The following is a 13,368-nucleotide window of genomic DNA, read 5'->3' as shown; positions in this document are numbered from 1 at the left end:
AGAATACAACTATAATTTAATATCCTAAATAATGTGTTAATATGCATCCCCTGGTCACCACTGCAATGGTTTTAATGATCAATTAATTACTTCAAATTGCCACCTATAAATACAGAATGCTGTCTGAAGAGAAGATAACCATCACAAGTTTAATACTTTTAAAGGTCTTGAGTTAGGACATGTGTTTTAAATGTCTCATAAGGTGTCCATTTTTTAAAAAAAGTTTTTGTACTGTAGTTAGAAGATTTATGTCAAATTCTATGTTTGCATTACAAACATGGGGTGGGGACATTAATGCCCCCTGGTATGTGTGTGCTGTGCTGTAATATAAATGTATAACTTATTCCTTACATTGGTTATTATATCAGGCATTTTACCACAGAGCTACATTAAACAAAATGTATAAACCATTGGTGAATGCTCAATTAAATAATCTTTATTCATGAGTTTTCTAAGCTGTGCAGGCAATGTTTCACAGTGATTAGTTGGTTCCCAAAAATAAAATTCTCCATTGTCCTTCCAAATCTCAATAACAGCCATCCTATATAAAAGTGATGAAAATGGGTTATGAGCTGCAATAGAAATTAGCAACGTGCATCTTCATGGATGAACTTAATGGGGAAATGCAGCTTTTTCAAGGTATTAATCTCCATGGGTGAAGAGGCAAGCCACCATTTTAAAGCCAAGCTGTGGCTTTTCTCTTGGCAGTTGGCAACAGCTGTGTCCAAACCAAGAGACATATAGAGCTCTTGCAGCCTCATTTCTTTGGATCATGGCTTTGGGCAAGACACAAAACCACCATTTTATTCATCATGCTCAGTGCCAGCATGTGGCATTCTTGCATGCTTGAACTCATGGCACTGCCATCTGAATTATGCCAGGCACACTCCTTATTTGTGCATGTCAAATATAAGACTGGCATGCTTTGGAAAGTACAGATGTGCAGTCTGAAAGTGGGGCTCTCCCCTCTCAGCAGCCCCTGCTACCCACAGCATGCTTGCCTTGTAAACATTGGTGCTGCCATCTCAATTGTGCTCACCACACCACTGACATGGGCAGGGAGGTCTGTTCATTGTACTGCATACACCATCATTATGTGCAGGCGGTCAATCTGTCACCAACTAGTAAAAAGTGGTGTTGCCAGGAAGGGGCACCAAGGCAGCTTGCCCACCTCGTACCCCCATCCATACCTGGAGGCAGCCTTCCTTTTCATACTGAGCAATTCGGTTACATGGCTGAGAACAGAAAACTGGAGGTAGCAACAGAGGTGAAGAGTTATGTTTAGGGAGAGGCAGCAGCAATATGTAATGGAGATGGTGGGCAAATCCTGAGATCCAGATCTTGCTCCTCATCCAGTCTGTACATCTGTATGTGGTTCTGTGTTGAAATTCATAAAAACCGAATGTTCTTAGTGAGACAAGGCATCTACTGTCAGACCTTGCTAAAATAGGTTTTATGAGAAACTAATGTAGGAATGAGACCATTACTGAGAGGCGAGATATGGCCTTCAGATATCTCCTTATAAGCTGAGAGCTTTATCTGGTGGCACCTCACAAAATTACATTATCAATAAGCTTTCATTATTTTATTTTGCTGCATTGTATCCCAGAAGGCTATGCTGAACGTTCAAAATGCACTCATCTGTCTGAGCTTTTCCAGGATGGTGAATGACATTAAAAAGGTAAAGGTAAAGGACCCTTGGACGGCTAAGTCCAGTCAAAGGTGACTATGGGGTTGTGGCGCTCATCTCACTTTCAGGCCAAGGGAGCCAGCGTTTGTCCACAGACAGCTTTCCAGGTCATGTGGCCAGCATGACTAAACAGCTTCTGGCGCAACGGAACACCGTGATGGAAACCAGAGTGCACAGAAACACAGTTTACCTTCCCACTGCAGCGGTACCTATTTATCTACTGCACTGGTGTGCTTTTGAACTGCAAGGTTGGCAGGAGCTGGGACAGAGCAATGGAAGCTCACCCCATCGTGGGGATTCGAACCGCCGACCTTCTGATCGACCTTCTGAGAGGCTTGGTGTTTTAGACCACAGTGCCACCTGCGTTCCTAGAGAATGACATTATGCATTGCAATGCAATGCAATGCAATGCAGGCAATTGGAAAAGAACTTTGAAAACCACAAAACCATTAAACAAATAATCCAGCAGCAGAGAAATTGGTTTTTAAACTCAGTCATCTGCAAATATATAAAGGAGAGAAAAATATATTTACTTGACATCAGAACTTCAAATAGAGGTTGATGTGTGGACATGGCTAAGGAAGCAAATCTATGCAAAAGAAGCTGGCATAAAGCAAGCTTGTGAGATGCTTATATCTGAGCATCTCAGCATCCTGCTGCTTATGTGTGAAGAGTGCAAGATTGTAGTCCAGGTGTACCCTCATTGGCTGTCCCCTTCCCTTTCAGTTATTTGTATCCTTAATGAATTTTCCATATCCTTCTGTCAGCAGCCTTCCATTGTGTAATCACTTACAGACTCACGTTAAGCTCTTTGGGAAGGGGCCCGGGCAGGAAGAAGTCAGCCCTGAGTTTTATATTTTACTTAAATCATTAATAACTGGAGACTTAATTCTCATTGACAAATCCTGTCTCAGCTTAGAATTTTATTGGAAGGCTCTGCTGTGGTAAATTATGATTTGTAATACTTGGCTATCATTGGTGACACATAACTGAGGCTTTATATCATTCCGAGCATATCCTCAATATAAGTAACCTACTTTTTCTGATCATGGAGTCTTCAGAACTATGATATATTCAGCTCGTCTTACTGGAAATATAAAGTACTAGACAGATCAAAACTATCTTCTGAATGGAACTTGTAGGAATAGTAATAATACATCATTCAATTTTTCCTCTTCAAAGATTGTGAGTCTTCTTGAAAGGGATATCTATTATGTAGCTTCCAAATATGCTTCTTGGAGGTTTTTAAAAGCAGAGATTGAATTTCAACAAATTTCTCAGCGGGTTTCCAAGACAGCTCTGTGGCATGGAAGGATGCAATGCAAGAAATCAATACTTTTTTTAAAAAAGGAAATACTATTCGTAGTTTATGTATTCAGCCAAAAAGCTAATTTTGAACAAATTTGGATAAGTTGGGATACATGGAGTCATGCATAAACCTACAATACAAAGGGAAAGTAGCCACCTCTATCAATTTTCAGCTTCTAAATTGCCACAAATGTATGGGGAAATAGCAATGAGAGAAATTAGGGCAATCAAGTGGATTTTGTTAGATCACACTGTCAGATCCTGGGAAAAATAAGTGTTCACTGATTGACAAATCCTGGTCAAATAAGAAACAAGGGCAACTAAGAACATAAAAAGGGCCAGGCTGGATCAGAAAGGCCTCTCTTGTCCGGCAATCTGTTCTCACAGTTGCCCACCCGGTGCTTTTGGGAAGGGTAAACTCCCCCCCCCTACTGTTGGCAATCCAGCAACTGGCCTTCAGTCATATAGCGTTTCAGAACCTAAAAGCATTACGACTGTATAGCAATCACGACTACGCTCCATGAATTTGTCTAATCCCCAATTAAAGCTTTGTAAATTGAGGACGTCACCATGTCTTTTGGATGTGAACTCCAGAATTATACATTGTGCCAAAGTAACAACTGAACTGGGGCATTGGTACACTTAGTAGTCCAGAGAGTCACCAAGACACTGAACCCGAAACAAAGAGCTAAAATACACAGCAAATTTCATGGTAACAGCACTATGAAAACTCCTGCACAAAGGAGGTAGGAAAACACCATGTAACCATAATCTGATGATTATGGTTAACAACAGGGAAAAGCTACCATATTTCCATTCCAAACCAACACAATCAATTATTTTCTTTTCTAAAGTACTCACCCACCTACAGATACATGTGTTTGCATGTAATGTGCAGTTTGACTCTAAATTAAAGGTAAAGGGACCCCTGACCGTTAAGTCCAGTCGTGAACGACTCTGGGGTTGTGGTGCTCATCTCGCTTTACTGGCCAAGGGAGCCAACGTTTGTCCACAGATAGTTTTTCCGGGTCATGTGGCCAGCATGACTAAGCCGCTTCTGGCAAACCAGAGCAGCACACGGAAACGCCATTTACCTTACCTATTTATCTACTTGCACTATGATGTGCTTTCAAACTTCTAGGTTGACTCTAAATTAGGACTGTCTAATTTTCAAAGTTTGAACTGTTCACTTGTATAGAGTTTTCCATTTTGCTTGCCCTTGCTTTTGGGGTATCCATTTAAAGTCCACAGAGTTTCTTAAACATCCATACTTTTTAAAAAGAATAATTACGGCTCATTTGCATTTCCAGTTGTTGCCCCTCCCACCCCAATCTGGATAGGCATTGTGATTGTAGACCAGCACGCTGATCAATGAGCTGTTCTTGTTATGGACAAAATGAATATCAAAATATGTAACCCAATTAGAGTCAGTGTTACGTTCAGATATGTGTACTGATGACCATCCAGACTCAGTTTTCCCCCTCTCCACATCTCTCACACAATACCTTGCACATCAAACCTCCAATTACCATCACCACCCACAGTGGAAAATAAATTGGATTGAATCAGGCAACAGGAAAGTTCAAGATAATTGTCTGCACCAGCAGAACAACATTTAAATCAGAAACCGAACCTGGAGGACTACCTAATTAAATGTATTTTTAATTTTAGAGCGGACATTTTATATTTGCTTTTTTAATATACTTTTATCTTCATGGAGACTGAATGCGGTGAGCTCTAAATTTGAATGGATGACTAAATTACATAAACTGTAGATGGGGAAATTCATTTACGTATATATTTCATGGTTGACCTGTGACATAGTTAGGTGGATTAATGTTTTGTTGTTTTTTTCTTCTTTTATTGGATGTTTTTCAATGCACCTACCTTGATTTATAAGAAACATTTTTTTTCAAGGAGAAATATTTCCTAAGGGGGGAAATGCATCCATGTTAGTCCCCAATTAACCAGTGGCAGGAAAGAAGCTCTCCCCTAAGAGTAATATTTAATTGTATTATAACATACAAAGGTTAATATATTGTGTCAGACTGTATTATTGATTGATTGATTGATTAGATTTCTTATCTGTCCTTTATCCATAATGCCCCAACAATGAAATACACATTTATAAAAAAAGAATAAAATATAATTCCATATATAAAACATTTCTTTTTTAAAAACTATATATAAATGCAGTTAAAAATACAGATGGATAAAGATCTCCACTTAAAAGCCTTGTGGAAAGAATAAAGTCTTCAGTAAGTGAAGGAAAGACGACAGAGAGAGCACCTGTCTAATATGCATTGGGAAAGAATTTTAAAGGACAGGTGGACACCACACTAAATGCCTAATTCATATGTTGTATGGAATGGGTCTCCTGATAAGATGGTCTTCTGGTGCAGAAATTGTGGGATGTAAAACTTATAGCAGTTAAGTACAACATTCCTACAGTGGACATGTTAGGGGATGTTTTCTACCACTCAGGAAAAAACTTTCTGTTTCCTCCTTAGCTGGGACAGACTTCCACTGCATGTGACTCAAAATGGGTGTGGCCTGTTCTTGGTAGAGGAGCACATGGCCTCCATGTTCTGTTCTGTGTGTTCTCCAATTTGTGCTCCTGTGTGTTAGGAGAAGTGACAGTCACTTGGGACTAATTCCCTTTTGGGACAGTTCATGTAGATATATAGTTATGTAACCTAAGCCGGCCTTCAGGGATCTAGAGTGGTACCTCAACTACAGTGGTACCTCAGCTTACTTACGCTTCAGGTTACAGACTCCGCTAACCCAGAAATAGTGCTTCAGGCTAAGAACTTTGCTTCAGGATGAGAACAGAAATCGTGCCCCAGCGGCGTGGTGGCAGGAGGAGGCCCCATTAGCTAAAGTGGTGTTTCAGGTTAAGAACAGTTTCAGGTTAAGAACGGACCTCCGGAACGAATTAAGTACTTAATCCGAGGTACCACTGTACTTTTATATTAAGTTTAATCAGATTCTCATGTCTATTCTTTTTAAGAGGGATTAGAAGGGATCTTACCCGGAATCATAAGCAGTGAGGCTCAGGCGAGCCAGCAACAAGCTAACCACTGTGTAATTTAAAAAGGAGGATGTTTGGAACTCTGCTAGAATATGGAACTTGCTAGCGCAAGTTAGGAAGGATATCATTAAATAATATATCCTCTCCTGCCTCCCTAATCATCCCCACAGAAATCAGTGAACAACTGGTTGTATAAACCATGAGAAAATATTGTAGCTATCCTGGTCCCTACTTGTATTCAACTTTGTACACTACTATCAGCACCTTGGCCACCAGTGCAATTATTCCATCACTACTGTATTATGGTGACATTAGTCTATCCCAGTAAGCAGTCAACCCACTGCATTTTGCACTTTTGGAACAAGCACAGAGGCAAATTGCAGCCATCCAACCAGGAAGTTACCAATTTGGAGGCTACCCTGAACTTGTAACTTCCTGTAAAGTTGCAGCTTTTTTTACCCTTCTCCACAACCCTAGCTATCCTCCATTTTCAGGCACGTTGCCTTGCTCCCACAACAGAGGGGGGGCTGGGGCTGTGCCACGTCCATGTGGTATGTGCCTGTGATGTTGGCATGCCACACGATGTGCGCACGCTGCTGCACAGAACTTGTTTGGGGCGGGCAGCACCTTCAATTAAAATTTGTGGGTGCCCTGGCTCCAAAGATGGCACTTATGACCATTTTGATTTGTCACATGTCTGCCAAAGTAGCATTGCTCCAGGGCAGCAGTGGGGAACTTCAATCCTGGGCTAGATGCAGTCACCGAGTACTACTTGAAGAGACTGGCTTGGGATACAAATTAAACCAAAGCCCAAATGCAGGTGTCACTAATACACCTTTCCAGAATGCTGGGGTACCAGCAGCTGCTGAAGGATGCCAGGAGCTGCTAATGGATTGGTAGGTTCTGTTAGGATATTTCCATTCTACCTTAAAAGGGAGCAGGCTGTGAGTCACAGAGTCTGCGTATTTCCTGTTCACAGGATGTTTATGTTTTCTGTTGCTTTCGTTTTCTCTCTGTGTCTGGAGACACTGACGCAGGCAGTCATGTCTTTCTTTGTTCTGATCAACGCTGAATAAAACTTGTAAATAATGCTCTCCTGAGTGCGACTTCCGCTGTGAACTATCTGCTGATAGAGTGTGCACGAGCTCTGGAATGTGGCAAGCTATTTCAGGAAACTCATGTCACTAATTGCTGATACTGCGTGCCTACGGGAGATCGATGGATCACCCAGCAGACGGCTTGGGGCCATAATGGACTTTGTCTCCCTGGCAGTATCCCAACAGGTTCGTGGTGTGGGGAGCAAATTCAAGATAGATATTTTGTCCAGCGTAATGCCTGGTTCTTAGTGTCTCCGACTTGAAGCACCCATTATCCACCATAGTCTTTCTACTTTCCCCCAAGTATTATCCATCATGTTAAGGGGAAGGGACATGTGGCCTTATAAATGTTGCTGGACTGCAACTTTCCCATCAGCCCCAGCCAGCATGTCCAGTGATGAGGGATCTTGGAAGTAGGAGTCTCACAAAACCTGGAGAGCCCAATGTTCTGCATCCCTACAATATGTCCTCCATGGCCTGGATTCTTCTCTTTCTTCTTAGCATATTACAGATAGCAACTCCCCATGAGTCCAGTTTCAAGCATCATGGGGGAAGCAGGTACCAGAAGCTTAAAGAAGAAAGCTATCTTAGGCTTGCCATATTTCAAAAAGTGAAAATCTGGACACAAAACATGTTGAGCTTTTTTCAGTTTTGCCCAAAGTTGTTGAGCTATTTTTAATGAAATTAAAAATGTCTGGATTTTCCTAGACATTTAAGTGATTTCCACCTGGACACTGTTTACGAGGGCTGAATACTAGCTATGTCCGGGAAATTCCGGTTGAATAGATTGACAAATATGCCAAAAAATCCCGTGGGGTGCTATACGCAGCCTTTATCGATCTAAAGGCTGCCTTCGATTCAATTCCACGTGCAAGACTCTGGGACAAATTGAGCGCATCAAGTATAGATAAAAGACTATTATTTTTGATCAGCTGTTTATATAAAGACACGGTGTTGCATGTAAGAACTTCGTTAAATGGCCATCTTATAGGACCAGTTCCTGTCAGCAAGGGGGTCAAGCAAGGTTGCATCCTGGCCCCAGTTCTATTCAACTTTTACATCAATGATATGGTTAACTGTTTGTCATCTCCGGACTTCCATGCCCCCAAACTGGCTGACAAACCAATATCCGTGCTTTTGTATGCTGATGATGCGATACTCCTATCTCGAACAAGAATAGGCTTAAATAGGCTCATAGGTGAATTTTCAGCATACTGTAGGAGAGAGCAACTGGTAATAAACTATCAGAAAACCAAAATCATGGTTTTTGGAAGGAAATGCAGACAGTATAGCTTGAGGATGGATAACCAGACAATCGAACAGGTTAAAGCCTTTAAATATCTGGGTATCGTCTTCCCGTCGACCGGGTCCTGGGATGTCCATCAAAAATATGCCAAAGAAAAAGCAGCTCAAAGTATTAAGATGCTGTCGCGCTTCTTTTACACGAAGGGGGGCAGATATATTCCAGCAGCCTTTGAAGTCTTTCAGGCAAAACCTCTGGCGCAGTTACTGTATGGGGCACAAATCTGGACGGGGAACCACTGCTCAAGTCTTGAAACTGTTCAGTCTAAATTCCTAAGGCAGATATTCGGTGTCCCCTCCTGTGTCCCAAACGCAGCTTTACGACTCGAGGCCTGCCTCCCATCTGTAGAAACTCAGACCTGGCAAAGAACACTCAACTATTGGCTTCGCCTTAATCTAAATCCACCCGGTCTACTGCCTCTAGTAATGCAAGACCCTCATAAAAGCATGTGGTTCAAAACTGTGCACCAAAAACTCCTTACATGCGGTCTGCATTCGCAATCCCTACTATCAATGGGCCTTATTAAAGCAAAGAGCCTAATAGGCCAGCGCCTGAAAGACATTGAACGGCAAAACAACCTGACTATCTTAAAGAAAATGTGTCCATGGTATACTTACTTTCCCCCTGCCCACTTTGACTTCCCAGCTTCATATTTGTCTAAATTAACCATCCCAAAATACAGACGCGCCTTTACATTGGCTAGATGGGATGTTCTTCCCTCCGCCGTACTCGAAGGTCGTTACCAAAAGACTCCATTTGAAAAACGACTCTGCCCATGTAGAGATGGTAACACGGAAACAGTGTCCCACGTCCTCCTATCCTGCCCCCTTTATAAAGACCTAAGGAATGAGATTATTACTCCACTCATTCTCCCCAACCCCGGCCGTCCACAAGACATTATACTGTTCTTTCTCTTATCTGATACGAACAGTCAGACAACAGAGAAGGTCGCAAGGTACATCGAGAGAGCTGTGAAATTGAGGGCCACCATCTGAGTGACTGACGTGTTCATCTGACGGACCTCCTTGTGTTTGTTTTTATCCCCTTTTTATGTTTATTTTATTTTATTTTTAATTCTTGTATAGCTGTGGCCTGTTGGCTTTGCTAATAAAGTTCTGATTCTGATTCTCTCCGGTTGAATAGCAACACTAAAGTCTGAAGCAGCCTGTGGTGATCTCACTATGAGTTTGTTCCTGTTATGTGTGTGGAGCTGTCCAGCATTGGCTAAACCACTCAGCAGTTTTAGACTGAATTATAATTTGACGGGACAGAATTTACAACCGACTTATGCATGTTGCACGACAGTGAAAAGAAACCAATCCAAACTATAGAAAGGCCAGTGTGATTTATGACAAGACGAATCATTCCAGTGTAATTTACTCCGATTCCAAACTCTGTTCAGGAGGAATTTATCATACAACACCATTTTTGCCGGTGAATTCTTTTGGGTTGCTAGGTCATATGACCAAACTGAAAGGGAGGGGCATGGAAGAGAAATAAATCTCACCCTATCATATCCCATGCCCACATCACTCCAGCAGAATGCCCCTTTTGGGGAACTTACCCTGGCTGAAAGGGACGAGGGTGGCACTGTGGTCTAAAGCACAGAGCCTAGGGCTTGCTGATCGGAAGGTCGGCAGTTCGAATCCGCGCAACAGGGTGAGCTCCCGTTGTTCGGTCCCAGCTCCTGCCCACCTAGCAGTTCAAAAGCACGTCAAGTGCAAGTAGATAAATAGGTACCACTCCAGTGGGGAGGTAAACTGGGTTTCCGTGTGCTGCTCTGGTTTGCCAGAAGCGGCTTAGTCATGCTGGCCACATGACTTGGAAGCTGTCTGCGGACAAACGCTGGATCCCTCGGCCTATAAAGTGAGATGAGCGCTCCAACCCCAGAGTCGGCTGTGACTGGACCTAATGGTCGGGGGTACCTTTACATTTACCTTATCCTGGCTGAAGTGGCTGAGGACTTACCCTGGGGTATCTCTGGCTGAGCTGGGATGAGCAACCCACTCTATTCATCCCAGCAAATATTGGGTTTGGATTGCTCCCTAAATCAGAAAAGGTTATAAAATATACAGTGGTACCTCAGGTTACACTTACAAACACTTTGGGTTACAGACTCCGCTAACCCGGAAGTAGTACCTCGGGTTAAGAACTTTTCCTCAGGGTAAGAACAGAAATCGCACACCGGCAGCGCGGCGGCAGCAGGAGGCCCCATTAACTAGAGTGGTACCTACCTCAGGTTAAGAACGGTTTCAGGTTAAGAACGGACGTCTGGAATGAATTAAGTTCGTAACCAGAGGTACCACTGTATTTGTTTAGAATGTCAATAAAAAAGGGGGGGGGGAATCAGCCGGGAATCAGCCACAGTAGGGCCCTCAGATTTCCTTCTAATAACAAGGAAATGCCCTTAAAACCAACAACAAAAAAGTAATGAACTACAAACCATATCAGACAGTTCAAAGGCATTCTGTATGTTTTGAGATGAAGGGTCATGAAATCCAACACAGAAAACTTCACCTTTTGTGAAGATATGTCACATTCTGTTTGGGTATTTGGATAACATTGGTTTATATGATAGATTCCTGCTATTGCTTGAAATTGTTCGAGATACAATGTGAAGGCTACAGACTATTTAAATTTTCCTTCCACCGTGCGGTATTTCTTTCTTCTCACTCACTGATAGCTATTTTCACTTCACTGACTACTAAAGATGAGGTCAGGGCTGAAAAATATACAGAAAGAGAAACTTTTTTTTCCTGGGTTGAAAATAATAACAAAAACCCCCACACAATTTTACTGTTTAAAGAACCCATGAAATTGTCCTTCATTCTTTGCACTTCAGTGCAATTAAAGGTCAATTTGAACACAATACCTGGATGTGCAGAGAAGGAAGCGTGCCTGGGTTATTCTCCATTTTTTGCATGGGTCCATTAAATGTTTGGAAAAGGAACCTCTCTTTTTTCGGGGAGGGGGGGTTAGAAAGGAGAAAGCTGTTTCTGTACTTAGAAGTGGTGTATCACCAAATTCCTTTTAAAATGTTAACCGAAGGACCTAAAAATAGACGGTCAGTGTACTTTATCCTCTATTTCACATGCAGCTTGGAAGGAATGTTCACTTGGAAGAAACTTCCACTGAGTTCAATATGATTTTCTCCTTCATAAGTATACATAGGAGTACAGAGTCAGGTTTAAGGTGCTGGTTTTGACCTTTAAAGCCCTATGCGGCCTAGGACCCTCGTTCCTACAGGATCGCCTCTCCTGGTATGCCCCGCAGAGCACCTTAAGGTCCATAAATAACAACACTTTGGAGGTCCCGAGCCTCAAGTAGGTTAAATTGGTCTCAACTAGGGCCGGGGCCTTTTCAGCACTGGCCCTCACATGATGGGACGCTCTGTCACAAGTGACTAGGGCCCTGTGGGATTTGACATCTTTCCGCAGGGCCTGCAAGATGGAGCTGTTCTGCCTGGCCTTCGGCTTAGACTCACTCTGACCCCTTATATGGGATTTGGTATATAAATTTTCCCTTGGCTTTTTTGCTGGCCCATGTACGACCAGCATGGATAGCTGGCTCAGGTGAATATCTGATGTTTCCTCCCTTTATGGTCTTGATTTATGGGCTACTACTAAAATGAGGCTGCATTTTAAGATGTATTTTATGCCATATTTTAATTAACTGTTTGTTTGTTTGTTGTTGTTATTGTTTTCTCCTATTATGTTTTATGGTAATTCATATTTGGTGTTAGCCGCCCTGAGCCCAGCCCTGGCTGGGGAGGGCGGAGTATAAATTATTGTTGTTGTTGTTGTTGTTGTTGTTGTTGTTGTTGTTGTTGTTATTAAGACTGGATAAGGAGACATCCCCAATTCTCATCTGATGCATTAGAATTTTTCAGCTGTCGCATTAAGAAAAAAAAAATTAATTATAAAGAGCACAACAGAGTTGTCAGGTGTCGTTTGTTACTGCTTTGAGCCCCTTCAGTTCCTCTGTGCCTTCCTTACCACTCCATGTTGCCAAATAACTATAAAATATAATAAAGGAAAAACATCCCAAAACATTCCTGATGTGAATATACATACAGCAGCATCTTTGCATATGGTGTTTAACCACTCTGCCGAAGCACATGTGTGCACAACATCAAGCAGAAATTGTTTTGATGCAATCACATGTGTCATAATTACAACAACATTGTTTTATCAGTGCATATTGTGCACCCATTCACAATGGCAATAGACAGGGTGGAGGGAGGGAGAGAGATGGAAATGAAGTGGAACAGCTGAAAGCTGCAGCAATCTGCACATGCTACAGAATTAATTTTAGAAATTATCCTAGTTAAGCTGACACTGTATAAAATAAACTAAATTAGGATATTGGGAGAGGTCAAAACAATGCGGATAAAAATAACATCAGCAGTGGGAAAATATTCAGGGTAGAGTGAAGGAGAGAAATGGGGGAAATCCTTGCATTCTTAAGCCTGGTTCACATACACCACTTGACTTCTCATAATTTGATTATTCAACACTTGATTGACAGCCCAATGTGCAAAGTGACATGTTTGCTGAGAATCATTGCATTTGAGATGTCACCGAGTGATATCTGAAAATCTGGGGTCAAGAAAGCTCATTTCTGCTTTATGGCTAATATAGGAAAGTGATGTGATCCTGACACCATGGAGCAGGAAACAGTACTGGGGAAAGTAGGATCCATTCTTCCACAAACATTCCTCATAACTTAATATGTTTTTAAAAAATAGATTGTGTTATAAGAATGAGGAATACTTTTATAATGTTTCAGAAATCCCAAGGTGTTAACCATACTTCATAGCTGTACAAGTAGACCTGGCATTTCTCTTAGGAAGCAGGAAGGTCCACATGAGTTTGGAGCCCAAGCAACAGAGAGCACTGCTTAGAGCAGTGTGGAAGCTGTGGCCCTGCAGATGTTGCAG

At 42.0% G+C, this 13,368-nt stretch overlaps 1 long non-coding RNA gene across 1 annotated transcript; it reads right to left on the bottom strand.

The window, feature by feature from the left end:
- Positions 1–414: 414 nt before the first annotated feature.
- On the bottom strand, positions 415–4,910 carry LOC310706132. Its single transcript, XR_014525711.1, has 3 exons — positions 4,886–4,910; positions 1,191–1,377; positions 415–541 (listed from the first exon to the last, which is right to left on the bottom strand). It is a non-coding gene; the product is annotated as an uncharacterized lncRNA (long non-coding RNA).
- Between the last annotated feature and the right edge of the window lie 8,458 nt (positions 4,911–13,368).

Source organism: Podarcis liolepis (genome assembly GCF_965112155.1).
Source record: "Podarcis liolepis genome assembly, chromosome: 4".
Lineage (NCBI taxonomy): Eukaryota > Metazoa > Chordata > Lepidosauria > Squamata > Lacertidae > Podarcis > Podarcis liolepis.
The sequence above is the reverse complement of the archived record's forward strand: the minus strand, read 5'-3'. Positions and strand labels throughout refer to the sequence as shown.